Here is a 14650-nt window from a genome sequence, read left to right as displayed (position 1 = left end):
TTTAGGTTTTACAGGAGAAACTTGTCATCTACACATGCAGATGCCCCTGAACTAGCTTGAAACACCAAACTGCAGACTACAAAAAAATGAAATCTTATCTAGTGTTTTTGTCTTATTTTCAATAGAAAATGTCTTTTTAGACTTAGTATGAGTCACATTCACCTGACTAGTCCAGAAAAATGTGTTGTTTCAAGTTATCTAAAGACAAAAATGAGGTCTGAATTTCTTGTAACTGCCAATTGAACAAGAGAAAAGTTACTTGTACCAAGACATTATTCTAGTTTTAAGCAGATTTTTGAGCAAATTTTTCTTGTTCCATTGGCAGATTAATTTACTTGTTACGAGCAGTTCAGACCTCATTTTTGTCTTTAAATAACTTAAAACAAGACATTTTTCAGGATGTCGCTCAAATCAAGTGTATTGAGACTAATATACTTAAAATAAGATAAAAACACAATAAGATTTCAGTTTTTTGCAGTGTAACTCAGGTTGAAAGACTCAGAAAAGGACTAAAGCCTCTTTTTATGACTATAATTTGTCTGTTAATATGTTTATCAATAATGTTTGCATTTCTTTTATGATACTGATGATATAAACACGTGTTTGTCTGTCGTTGAGCTTCCCTTTCTCAAACTGCTCATCTGGGATGTACCAGTAGCTCTCAGCCACAGCATCATTTCCACACAGAGACGGGAGGTTTCTGACTCTGGCACTGAAACAGAGACGATCCAAACAGGGTCCTGACTAACAGCCAGGTTTGGGGTGAGAGGGAGAGGAAGGCCCAACAATCAGTCCCTGCTGGCCGCCTTTTAAACAACTCCTGGTGTGGACCGAGCTGTGGAGGGATGGATCCGGTACAGCAGCACCTCCAGACTCACAGCTGGCTGCGAGCTCCCTGCAGAGACACAGAAACGCCGTCATTAAAGGAAGAGAGTCGAAACTCGAGGCACATTTTACTCTCAGAGCTGTGACCTTGTGTGAAGGCTGGTGTGTGAGTCGGAAATCCTTAATGGGACGGTGAGTGTAATGGAGGTGTGTATTCTGATTAGTGGGATATATTCTGGTTTCATTTGTTAAAGGAGGTTTCAGCATTCAGAGCACAGCGGCGGCGCACGCTCTGCCTCACGGGGAGGGGGGGTTCTTCGTCTGTGCGTGGTTTCCTCTTTGTTTTGCTTTGAGAGGAGCGGAGCCAGCCATCTGATTCCAGCAGGCTGCACCCGTCCACCGCCGCTCTGAGTGAAGAGGAAGACTCAAGACTTTCATCTCAAGCTGCCGGTCTGAAACACACACAAACACACACACACACAAGGTCACTGTGCTTTCAGACGCTGGCTCAGAAAGGTCAAAGTTGTATTTCATGAGGACTGCATCAAGGTTTTCTAATTTTCACATGCAGGTCATGTCCTCTCTCAATTTCTGAGGTAAACGGCTCAGTTTTTGTCTAATTTCAGTTTCAGAGAAATCTTTTAGGATGAAACAAATCCAAATGGAGCAATTTTAAAGTTACACATCTCCTCTGCTGCCTCCAGCTTCTTCTCCTCACCACTTAACTCATACCTAAGTCACCAAAGGGTCTGATCCTGCTTTCCGTGCTGAACCTGAGTGCCCCCTGCCAAAGAAACCCGTCCAACACGCTGCTTAATTAGGAGCTGATTGAAAGAGGAGTTCAGGACCTGAGGAAAACTTGGCAGAAACGAGAGTCGGGAGAGACAGACCAAGAAATGAGAGGAGGGGAGGAAAACAGGGAAGGAGACCTCTGTCTTTGCAAGAGGATTTCAGACAGGAGAGGAGACCCAGACAAGACTTAATTAACGTTTACAGTCGAGTCCTGCATCCAATCCTCGGTCCTCAATCTGGTGCCCTTCTTTTTCTTCTTTTGTGCTATTTGTATCTGCTGAAAAACACTGGTGGCATTTTCGCTCGCTAAGACAATAAAATATTAATCACAAAAAAAAAGTTGGGGGAAGAAGGCAGCGTTGATTTGCAATTTAAATTACCTGAGACTTCCTGGCAATTAATTATAGTCTATATGAGTGAGCGGGGTCGTATATGCACATTCCTGCATGTGTGTGTGTGTGTGTGTGTGTGTGTGTGTGTGTGCGTGTTTCTGTGTGTGTGGGGGGGCTTTTTTCCTAGCATATTTAAAGTGCTTTTTCTCCCATCCTGTCCCTTAAAGAGCACCAGAAATGCCAAGTAATCACAAGGTTTCAATTTAAGATAACATGACAACGCTGGCAGCGCTGCTAACAGCCTCACAGCTTCCTAAATAGACCCAGATGACACTTAACCAGAATAAAGCAAAAGATGCTTTTTTCCCTCCCTGAATCTTTTCATGACAACATCAAGAGCGGAGCGGCAATAACAGCTCGCAGAGACGGAGGAGATGTGTGCTAATCATAGGACTCCCTCAGAAGGGATGGCTTCAGACGGTTCATTTGTCACGGGAATCAGACGGTGACAGCGTGAACGGGAGAACGGCTAATAGGTGATAATGCACATGGCATAGGGAGAATAAATATTGTCACGTTGCAGGGGATGCTGGGAAGAGATTCACAAAGAGTGTCTTCCCTGAGGCCAATTAGAAGACAAAGTCAGGAGGTGGAGGAGGTCTTGTGTGTCAGATAAGGGAGTGTGTGTTGCTGCTCTGTGGATGAAAAGCAGCGGGGATGTGAGTAAAGGTGCTAAAGAGAGAAAAATACTTGTCCTGTGGATGTGGAATAATGTCCACAGTGGCTGCATGGATGTACACAGAGGCCACTGTTAAGATATCATTTCTGAAGGATGCTGTGCACCTTGGTACATAAAGATTTGTTTGTCCTTGTGTATAAATAACAAACACACATTATGAGCCTCTCAAAGACAGAACTCTCTGCAAGGCCATCTCTGACAACTGTATCACTTTGTATTCACCTTAAACATATAATGTCCTGGATGGTCACTCAATACGTTAACACAGCCCCAACAAACAGAACTCAGCTTTCCAGGAATGTTTCCAGTATGTTTTCCACCAAACACTTGTCACAGGTGTCTTCTTTTATTTTTATAGTGCTATTTATCAATCAAATTTTAAATGAGCTGAAAACAAATCAGAATCATCACTGCCGTCTCTTGCCATGATGCTAACAGGTTTAAGCTCGGCCCGGGCTGTTCAATTCTGGTTTTAAAATGCTTGAAAACCAATCAGGGTACCAGCGCCTCCATTTTACAAGTGTACTTTAAATTACCGTAACTCTTCAACAATTTGGGCAAGCACAAAATTTAAGCGGTTCCTGAAAGAAGAAAAAACAAGCTTTACGTTAATATTCTAGGTATTACGGTACCCTACAGGAATCCACATGCAACAACCTTCTGGTCAATGATGTTAGATTTTTCTCATTACCGTAACTCTGGAACTATTTGGGCAAGAGAAAAGTCAAAATAGTTCCCGATGGTCTGTTTACACGACAATGTCTTTAGGGTGAAAAGCAAAGGTATTGTTGTGTTGTGGCGTTCACACAGAAATGGCTTGCAACAGTTCCGGTGTTATAATCGTCGTGGACTACCATATCGTGCTTGCACTTGTGCAATCTGCTGAATCTGCTGATTGTCTTTCTACAAAATGAGCATCTGTTGCTTCACTTCTGCTCTTAGCATTCACCAATACACCAGATGATCGTCCCAAATCTACTTCAGTGGAGATCTACCAAAAGCGGCTTCTGGATAAGACAGTTGTAGCGCCACTTACAGGCCTGGCATGCTAACTACAGTGTTTTCAGTCCCTCACCATTTTCGTCAAAATATTTTCACTGTGTTTAAGCATTTTCGGATAATACATTGTCATGTGAACAGGGCCTGAAAGAGTAGAGGATAAGCCTTCTGGGCAAAAAAAAAAAAGGTTAAAAAAGAATTTGAGGTCCCTGAAGCCCTCTGAGTCTCACAATCCATGATACAAAATGAGGTTATCAGAAAAAAAGGCTTCTCCAAATGCTGTTTCCTTAGATGGGTCAAACATGAATAGATGTATAAAAGTCCCTTTGATAAACGCCGGCAAGGAAGTAAGCTCTGTCCCTTCTCCTGCTGAAAATGATTTCTTGGTTGTATTTTGTAGTAATTTTTGTACAAACACACTGTTTTTAAACACTCCAGCTACTCCATCCCAAAGTTTTATCGTGCTGAGAGTCTCACTAACAGCTCGTTTGGATGATCTGAGACTCCAGGAACCACAGAGCAGAAACACAAAACTAAGACGGAGACAGATGTGTGTGATTGTGCGTGTTCTGTGTGTACAATGCCGTGAGTGTGTGAGGGAGGAGAGGAAGGGAGGCGTCGTCTCCATCCCACACACTCGCCCGCCGCCCCGTGCCTGTTTTCAGAGAGTGAGACCTGGAGCCCATTTATATTCATTACAGAGACAGTGTGCTCTCACTCTGCCAGTCCAGCCTCCATCTCTCTCCATCTCTCTGTCACACACCTCAACACGCCAGGGAGGAGAGTCTGACAAACTAACAGACAGATAGATTCCACTTCCTCCGTATAAACAAGAGCTAAGCGAGGTGAAGCCGCATCTGCCGTCCCCTCCGTCAGCGTGAGAGGTGGAGGCTGCCAGGCCAGCTGTCCAGATCCTGACCGCTCCGTCACATACAGTAAGCACATCACAGGCCCCGCACATGACACCCAGCGCACGCCGTCACCATGCCGATGCTGTGAAATGAACTCCATCTGTATATTCTACAGAGTGAGAGCATATATTACCGTGCATATGCTTTCTCCATCTGCAAATCTGATAATGTGAACAGCTTACAATGCATATTCACACTCCAGGACACATTTCTGTTCATTTGTTTTTCCATCTGTGCTTGTGACAGTCTGAGTAGCTGCTGATGCACATGACATCTGCACAGAAACCTGTAAGTCTGTGTGGTGACGAAGCAAAAATTAACCGCTTCATCCTCCACGTGTTCGGCCTTTAAGCTTTGATGATCAGATTTTTTTTTTCCAGGTGAATTCAAAATGTCAGAAAGAGAAACTTCTGAAAAGTACATTTCCTGATATCTAGACTCATCTCATCAGATGTGGGGATGCGTTGTGTTAGATGTGCTTATACACTGAAAAGGCATCACTGTGACGTCCCATTGTGCGACTTCACATTGGGTTGAAGGGATGCAGAACTTTAAATGGCATATGTATCCACACATACACTCAGATGCACACACATCATTAGCTGTATATTAAATAAGCACTGCATGCACCTTCCTCTCCCCCTGTTGTAAGGTGTGAAATCACAATAACACCTCCATGAACACTGACATTTTGCACCAGTGGAGCCAAGACCTGCACATAAGCAACCTGGGCTTGATGGAGCTGCGGGACTGACGTCACACCTGTCTGAGAAAAATCTGATGCGCACTATAAATTCAACAAAACTATGACCCCAGACCCACTTCTTGCTCTCTCTGGTTTATCGGACACAAACCTAATCGTTGATAAATATTTGGGCTAAGCTATTTCATGAGCTATACCACCTTATCTTATCTTATCTTGATGTTCTGGTGCACCACAGCACCAGAACATCGCCCTCACCTCCTTTTCCTCAGCTTGCAGCGAACATTGGGCCTAGCACCAATTAGCATGATCATGCTACCATCTCATTCAAAATATATATTTCATTCCCCACAATGAATGGAGGACAGGTTGATGTCATCTCTTCTTTACACAACGCAATGGCAGCACATTGTCCTTGCCTCCTTTTTCTCAGCTTGCGGAGAACATTGGGCCTAGCACCAATTAGCATTATCATGCTACTATCTCATTCAAGATAAATCTTACATTCCCCATAAGGTATTAAAGGACAAGTTGATGTCCTCTCTTCTTAGCGCAACTCAGCAACAGAACGCTGTCCTCGCCTCCGTTTCCTCAACTTGCAGCGAACATTGGGCGTAGCACCAATTAGCATTATCATGCTACTATCTCATTCAAGATATATCTTACATTCCCCATAATGTATGGAAGGACAGGCCGATGTCATCTCCTCTTAGCACACCGCAACACCAGCACATTGTCCTTGCCTCCTTTTCCTCAGCTTGCGGGCCTAGCACTGATTAGCATTATCATGCTACCATCTAATACAAGATATATATCTTACATTCTCCATAATTGATTGAAGGACAAGTTGACGCCATCTCTTCTTCGTGCAATGCAGCATCAGAATGTTGTCCTCACCTCCTTTTCCTCAGCTTGCAGAGAACATTGGGCCTAGCACTGATTAGCATTACCATACTACGGGCTGCAAACTACTGAAATTTTGTGTGTTGACAATGGGACCGTGGTTACAAGTATGATCCGTGGACAAATACAGGAACAAAAAAGGTTTAAAAAAAGCCATGAAAAGTATCAACAGACTACAAAACAAAGATTGTTAAAAAAGAAGGGAGAGGAAAAAAGGGGAACAAAGAGAGCTGCTGCAACAAGCTGCCACTCCCATGGCAATTAGCTGCTGTACATATTATCATTTAACTGTATATTCTAAGTTTATTATATATTTTATAATATAGAAATTGTGATACAAATTTGACAACAAAGAAAACACTTCCACAAAAATATGGAAGCCACTCTTAGATAAATGGCTGATACATCCAATAAATCTCAATCAACCTTGCACTTCATTTTCTTTTTGTTTTGTTTTGCACCCTAGCATTAAAGTGATAAGGCAGTGTATCTAAACACATCTCCACTCTCACTTATCCCTGCTACTCCTATGCAAACCCAATATGCTGCTGTCTTGAGGTATCACCTCCTCCACCCCAGCTTCCTTCTGTGAAGTCTCCATGTTTGCATCTTGTTAAGCCTGGATGTATGTAATGTAGGCAAACCATGTGGGGGATTTTGTAATGCACTCACTGGAAAGCCTGAGCAGGCTGCTGGGCTAACCCAAGGAGTACGTAAGAGCTTTAACATCAGTTATAACTATATTTCCATTTGGCAATAAATGGTTTAAATCTATGACGAGAGTGTTCCTGACTGAAATGAATCTGAAGAGAAAACAACTAAGATTTGAAAGAGACTTTCTTGTGCCATTATGAATAATCTGTCAGATACATTTATAGTTATTAAGCCAGACACACAGCTCAATGTGATATATCACAGGATTACTCCAGGTCACGAACTCTCCTTGCACTCTAACCTCCGGTCTCCTGAAGTTTCCCGTCTGATCCCACCTGAAATAATCCCATCATAGCAAAATACAACAACAAAAGCTCTTTCCCTATAAATAGTGACAATACTGAAGCTCTCCTTCGAGGCACATGCAGGCGCTGTTCTGCCCTGAAAAGCTTCCTTTAATTAGATTTAGTTTTATAATTATTAATTCTGAAGGCACATAAGGTAATGTTTTTTATTCTCATTATGCACACACGGCTCTATAGCTGCTAGTGACGATGGGAAGCCCTTTCTGTGCTCTTATATCAGTGGATTTGTATGAAGTTTATCCCAAAACTGCTTCAGTACGGCCATATGGCAGGGACTTGAGGCGACCAGGCCTGCTGTGAAATAGGAGGTGAAGAGCGACAGAACAGAGAGATGGAAAGCCTTCTGGAATTCATTACAGCTAGTGCTGAGACTCTCAAAAAGACAGCGTCAATTCATAATAGACTAATGCACAAAAACGCTCAACATGCAAGCACACAATCGCTTACAAACACACATCTGAATTCCCTTTAACTTGCAAATTGAAAGGGAACATCAAATACACAAACCCACCCACTAGCCTCTTCCTTTGGGCTGTGGTTCCTGCTGTGAGGGAAAAAACTGGGTTGTAGATGCTGGATTGCCACCACCAGGTATACAGAGAGGTGGAGCTGTGTGATTTGGCTGCTGAAGAAAAAAGCTGGGATGCCCAGCAGGGCTCCTGGAGTGTTTCGAGGGTCACCTTGTGTGACAATAGGCAGCGAGAGAAACAGTGAGGTACAGAGACAGGCTGCAGAGTTTAGAGAAACACACTACAAAGTGTGAAAACATGCCAAAGAGCCGAGGCTAAATGGCAGGGTGTTGCTTTGAGCGTGTGCGTGACGCAAGTCTGAACGTAAATCAAACGCCCACATGCTAAGTCGCTCTTCCGCAGCTCTGAGTGCTTTTTTTAACACCACAACCACGCTCATCCCTCCAACTGTGGTCAGAAATCTGACAGAGGGTTAATGAAGCCTGCTCATTAGGAGATCGGCTTCCATTAAAAGTGGATGAAAGCTTAAAGGAAGTGTGTGCAGCTGCATCCGACGGATCAGCAAGATTCATCAAGAGAAGTCTCGATTCCAAAAAATCACACACAGCCAAAAAAAAAAAAAAGCTCTCACATGTCAGAAGTGATTCCAAGTCTCCAGTTATGAGAGATGTTTGGGTTTTGGCTGAGGAGCTTCACTTGAGAGAAAGTGTTTCTAACATTTATGGCTGGAAAAAAATCATCTGAGAGGCTGCTGCAGGTGAGACTGGCATCAAACGCGCCGGGAGGACTGAGTCTTTCCTCTCAGCTGTGAGTGACAGACACACACGCGTGAACAAGGCTGAATGTGGAGCATGTATGAAAACATGTCCATCCTGCCAGAGGCGCTGCTGACAACCCTGCCACTCTCTCAGACGGAGAAGAGGAGGGTGAGAGCGGCAGACGTTCACTAAGGGCTGAGCAGGGATACAGCCGTGACTGTGGGGAGGGGGCGCTGGAGTGCATCAGATCCAGGGCCACGGGAGGTGTGATGGATTAAGAGGCGCTGGAGGAGACGGAGGCCCTCGCTGAACTGTGGAGCACAGCCCAATGAAACAACACCATCTCTCTCTGAGCCGTCACTTTAACTCACTGCTTTCTCTTTCACCCAGCCAAATTGCTCTAAAGTATCAGCCAAGCTGCACTGTTTCCTCCGAGCTCGAGTCCCAGTTTGATCGTGTTTCCCACTTAAGAGGATGTAAAATGGAGAAAAGTGCTCGTATGTGCGGCTCAGATAACATAAATACCGCACGAGGTCTTCCATCAGGAGGACGAGATAACTGAGCCCAAATTAAAAGTGTTGAGATCCTAATTGCACTTCACAGCATTAAGTATACCTATCAGTGTTATGAGTGGCAATATTAATTAACTTAATTCTGGTGTCGTCTTTGGAGATAAGCTGTCACTGCATTCATGCTTTGGACTACATTTCTAAGAGATCACTTCACAGCGTTGCTCAGTTTTTGACATGAGACTGGCAGCAGCTCCAAACCTCCCCCTAAAAAAGTAATCCAGTCTTCTCTACAGAGGGACACAGTTGAATAATTAGATAAAGTAATTAACATCTCTTTGTAACATATTCAGAAATGTTTGCAGAAAAGTTCAACTCTCAAACCATCAGTGATGCAAGGCGAGAATCTTCCAACTCAACAACCACGTGCTGAAATAAGTTAGTAAGTTTGTTTATTTGTTTATGACGGTGTATTTATAACTTAAATTTATCTTTTCATCCAAATATCTGCATATTTCTCAATACCATTAAGAAAAAAAAGTTGCAGCTCAACTAGAAACTATAGGGGCAGTGTTGAGCAAAAAAATAGATGTATGTCTCCATTGTCTGGTCTGTCGTGCCCCAGTAAACCATCCTTGTTGGACGCAGAAATGTAAAGCATAAATTCAGTGTGAAAAGATGGAGATCGAGTGGGACAGGAAGTCGTGACCGGGAACTATCTAAAAACACCTAGGCTGTTTTCCAAACCATCTACTACACGAGCAGTGCCTACTGTTTTGCCGAAATTCAGTATATAGTCGTCAGTATGCCAAAACTTACGAAATCTGCAGTATGCCAAAAATCCCTGGATGTCCTACTGATCCAGGACAATTTCTCAGTATGCATGAATTACCGCCAACTACTGGAATGAGTCAGCATTACAACTACAATACAACAACACTAACGTCAGACAATCTGTGAGATAGAAGTGAAGTGATGAGAAAGAAACACCGGTAAATCTTGTCACTTCTAGTTGCAAAAGAGATGTTTACTTATTCTTATTATCTACAAATTCATTAAAGCCCATATAAACCATTAATTACATTTTTTTAACCATACATTTTTTTATTCATTTATTTTATTTCATTCTTTTATCAATAAAAATCAATACAAAGAAAAAATAAAAGATCCCAAAACTGAATAAAAAGGAGCAGAAAGAAGAAAAACTCTGCCCCTTCTTTCACAGGATACAAATCAAACAATCACATAACAATAATAATACATGGGTTATATAGGAGTGGTTTCTTTATCAGCTGTAAGAATAAGAAGTCAACCCCTTCCAGATTCCTAAAAAAAAAAACCATATTACTTTTGGTGTAAGATTAAAAATCAAACATGAAGTTTCTGTTGTGGTACGATGAACAAAATAACTAAAATCTCACAATTTACCCGTTTGTTTTGTACATTTTTAATAAAGCTAAAAAATGAAATTTGAAAAAAAAAAACATCAGCTGTCGCTCCGCCTTCTGAAACTTAAAACCAGAGTAGTTTACTACAAAACAGACCCAACTGAACAGTCAAACTACATACTACTTCCAAAAGCAGTAGGCAGTATGCAGTGCCTACTACATACTGCATTCATGCGTAGTATGTAGTAGGTGGTTTGGAAAACAGCCCTAGTGACTTTCAAAATAAAAAAAACTGTGTCAAAATCTGTTCTTCTTTAACTTAAGAAACCGCTCAATAGCTTTTATAGGTCTGAAGCTAAATTTTATCAGTATTGCCCCTATCCGCACTCCCCTTTTACAAGCGTGCTTTAAATTACCGTAACTCCTCAACTAATTGGGCAAGCAAGAAGATTCACACAGCTCCTAACAGAAGAAAGGAAAAGCTTTACAGAGATGTTTAGGGTATTACTGTACGTCATAGGAATGTACGCACTATGGCGTTCCAATCACAGGCAATAAGTGAAGCGAGCTGTTCTCATTACCGTAACTCTTCAACCATTTGGGCAAGTGAAAAAAATTCAAATGTCTCTTGAAAGAAGAGAAGACAAGCTTTCCATTTTCATGTAAACAGTGTTGGAAAAAACAGTAAATTAGACTTAACTTGTTCCTTTTTTTCCTCATTGTTAAAGCCACTGTGCTTTAATCAAAACTTGGTCAGCTAAAGACCTTTTTACATTAAAATTTACACTTTACTTCTTTAATACAGAATCCCACAACATCAAAATAACCCAGGGTGTGGATTCGATTAGCATTTTAGTAATGTAAGCGCAAACTACAAACTCTTCTCACTGTTACAAAGTTGACTTTTTGGTCACAATCTCTTAATCCTTCATCAGTGATTTTATAAATAGCTCTCTGTGGCAAAATGCTGCCTCAGTCAAATGTTATTCAAAGGCTGAAAAAGACAAAGAAGCGAGCATCTGGTCAACATTTGGCCTATGCCATCCTCCCCTCCCTCTCCCTATCCCTCCATCCCTTCTGATCCTCCCCAAATCTTTGCTCTGCAGAGCTGACCAGCTGCTGTCTGCCTCACTGTCTCGGTATAAAAGTCGAATGTTTTTACCTAAAGCAACACACACACACACACACTCACATCACGGGTATGGAGCTTTGAGTTCAAACTCAGTGGAGCCATTTACCGTAAAGTCTGAAATATAGTAAGTCAGGTTTTCTGTTTTAAACTAAACTATCCTGAATTCCACAATGTGCAGTTTTTGTGCAGCTGTGTAGTCCAAACTTTATTACTCCCCTGTCAGCACCAGGATTACTTGTCTTAAATCTAGTAACTGGTGATTCAGCTTGATGTATCCTTGGTATAGCTGAAGATCTCTGGTTTATGGGGTCAACTGGTGAAAGTTCCTGTTGTCAAAAAAGCACCTACAAGTACAGGTTTAATTTCCAATCCAAATAAACATCTTGGTCTCTAATTTTGTGGCGCAGCGCAGGGGGCGCAAGCCTGGCGCACCCTGTGCAGTGCTAATTTTGTGTGGCGCACCGCTGTGCGCTGCCAATTTGACAATTTGGTAGACCGTCTGCACAGAGATAGGTGTGACTGCGCACCAGGGGGAGTTGACAGCGCAACAGGGGGAGGTGTCGGCAGATTCATGTTGGCGCATTGACAATTTTTTGCCAAAAACAGCACAGAAAGTGCGCAAAAAGTATGCAGAAAGTGCGCTGAAAGCTCGCCAGCTCCAACCTGGTCTATTCTCGGCGCAAAGCGGAGCGCACCCTCCAAAGCTGTAATTTGGTGACAGGCGCACATGTGCGCACATGTCAACAAAGCCTCAGAGGCAGGTTTCCAGAGTGTCACACACATTTTAATGCAATAAACAATCACAGTAATCGCTATTCAATATGATCGCCTGAACCACATATTCATTTGTATCTCTATTAACTGTCCCGTCACATCTGATGTCAGATTAAAGCCGTTCGTCATAATGGAAAGTTAACCTGACGGCAGCTGGAAGTTTGATTTTACAATTAAAAATTAAACAGCCTTAACATCTGATACTGAATATATATATCTGGCTTCTCTCATTTCATTTAATTCAAAGAAAAGAGGGAGAGAAAAGACAAAGAAAAAAGAGACAAAATATGTGTGTCACTCAGGATTTACCTGTGATTTCCCATATTTCTCTGTTTTCGTCTTTATTTTTAACCTGATCTAAAAAGATGGAGTACATTATTGTAAGGAGGATGAGGTGGAGACACTGGGAGAGTATACAGTGTATCACCAAAGGTTCTGCTATTTGGCGATGACAAACCAGGAGTGCAGGTGGATCAAAAGTATTCTGAATGGATAAGCCAGCTGTGTAACTGTCTCTTCATTTTGTTCTCCTATCAATGACAAAGGAACAGATTAAATCTGTCCCGGGAGCTGGCCCACACAGTGACGGGCTTCGTGTCCTCCAATGCGCCCCGCTGTCCATACTCCTGCTGCAGGGACAGCGGCTCTGACCGTCTCCGCTGTCAGGTCTTTCCAGACACTGTTTCCACGGTGCTGGGGATCACTCAGACCAATCAGATGCTGCGCCTCGGCCGCAGTGTATTTAAAGGCGAGGAGAGGTGCTCATTTGATTGGTGAAAACAGCGCTTGGCTGTGTTAAACCCTCTCACGGCTTTTCTCCTCCCTCTCTGCCATTTGCGCAGAGGGTGGTGTGGACACGCTCCTCTGCGCCTTGACTGCGCCTCTCTTGGCACTGCAGGAAACTTGCAAAGTGCGCCGGTCACGCCCTGCCGGCGCAGGGCAGGGCAGGTGCTCCTGCGCTTGCGCCTGGTCCACGAAATTAGAGCCCCTTGACTTTATGCAATTCTGTCCATCTGCTTTTTCTCCACCTCACATTTCCACCTTAATTATTCAATAACATCAACCTGCAAGAAATGTAGAGCTCATTTGATGGACACAATCCTCCTGAAACCACTGCTCTGCTCTGCTTCTGTACTAACTTGATAGTTCTAACTGTGTTGCATAGGCTTTACACAAACTTACACACACACACACACACACTTGTGCTTGCAGAAGGCTATACGTGTGTGTGAGTGTAATACCATCTTGCGAAACAGACTGAGGCTTTAAGTCCGACATCTAAAGCCGTTCAGTCGGCGCTTACACACTCTTCCAATGTGATCAATTATCCCTCTATACTCACAGCACAAAACATACCAACACTACACACTCACACACACACCACACAGAGCCAAATCCACTGAGGAAATTTGAGACTTGAAAAAATAGAAATTATATACTCAGAGGCAGACATCAAACCACTGTGGGCCCTTGTAGCCAAGATAACAACAGCAAAGCACTTTCTAAATGACAAAATGATACTGGCTGCAGTCCACAGCTCTCCCACTCACACACACACACACAAATTCATACACACAGCCCCTCAAACAGACTGTCCAACCATCAAAACAGAAATCTTCTTTCACAATATAGTCCAACTTCCTCTAAACTAAGCTGATAGAGAACAATATTTGTGCAGTGACTGAGGTTAAATGTGTTTCACCTTCATCCGCGCGGCCGGCTGCTGGCTGTGCTCTTACGTATAAGCCCGCCTGCTTATTTTCCCGCCCTGCAGCGACTCGCCGCATGAAGTTTGATTCTCACGAAGCCAGAAAGCAGAAAGGGAGGAGTGAACGGAGGGCAGGGGAGTTGTTTGTGTTACCGCACTCAGTGCAATGATGCAATTTATAATTAAAATGCTAATTTTAACGACAGGGAGTCTCTTTTCACCTTGTTTCACTTTACTCCAACAGTCTCAGGGGAGGCGGGTCTCTCTTTAGATCAATGTATCCCAGCCAGTAAATCAATTTTTATACCAAGCACTGAAATCAATTTGAGATTTAGGCTATACAGAGTGTGTACAAAGTGAGCCGCATGGACACACACGTCCTGCCTGTGGCGTCCAAACGTTTTTCCACTTTGCTATGATGATGCGTGCGCTACTTTTAAAGAGCCACGTCCCTAAACTGAGGGCTAAAAGCAATTATTTGGGCAACAAGAAAACTCAAGGCCCGTCTGACACATCCGCCATCGGCCTGTCTGTTTTGACTCTAGCTTATCACAATAGGTGCCTCAAACATCCCCTAAGCTTCAATCTCAACAAACAACAAAGACAAACGCTGTGGAATGGATCATTTGATGGGGGCTTCATTTCAAAAGTGAGCCCGACAGACGAAGCGGGCGGAGGGGGAAGCGGA

General features: G+C 43.0%; 1 long non-coding RNA gene across 2 annotated transcripts in view; it reads right to left on the bottom strand.

Moving 5' to 3' along the window:
* Positions 1–540: 540 nt before the first annotated feature.
* Positions 541–14650, bottom strand: part of LOC141809986 (uncharacterized) — a 91095-nt gene continuing 76985 nt past the window's right edge. The window contains exons 5-6 of one of the 2 annotated variants that reach the window (XR_012600032.1): positions 973–1277; positions 541–895 (exon numbers count right to left, since the gene is read on the bottom strand). This is a non-coding gene — a long non-coding RNA (uncharacterized LOC141809986). The remainder of the gene's footprint in view (positions 896–972; positions 1278–14650) is intronic. The other variant, XR_012600033.1, reaches the window with a different exon arrangement.

The sequence above is a fragment of the Halichoeres trimaculatus genome, unplaced genomic scaffold (genome assembly GCF_033239565.1).
Source record: "Halichoeres trimaculatus isolate MK-OKI-2021-1 unplaced genomic scaffold, fHalTri1.1 fHalTri1_scaffold_20, whole genome shotgun sequence".
In the NCBI taxonomy this organism is placed as follows: Eukaryota; Metazoa; Chordata; class Actinopteri; order Labriformes; family Labridae; genus Halichoeres; species Halichoeres trimaculatus.
The sequence above is the reverse complement of the archived record's forward strand: the minus strand, read 5'-3'. Positions and strand labels throughout refer to the sequence as shown.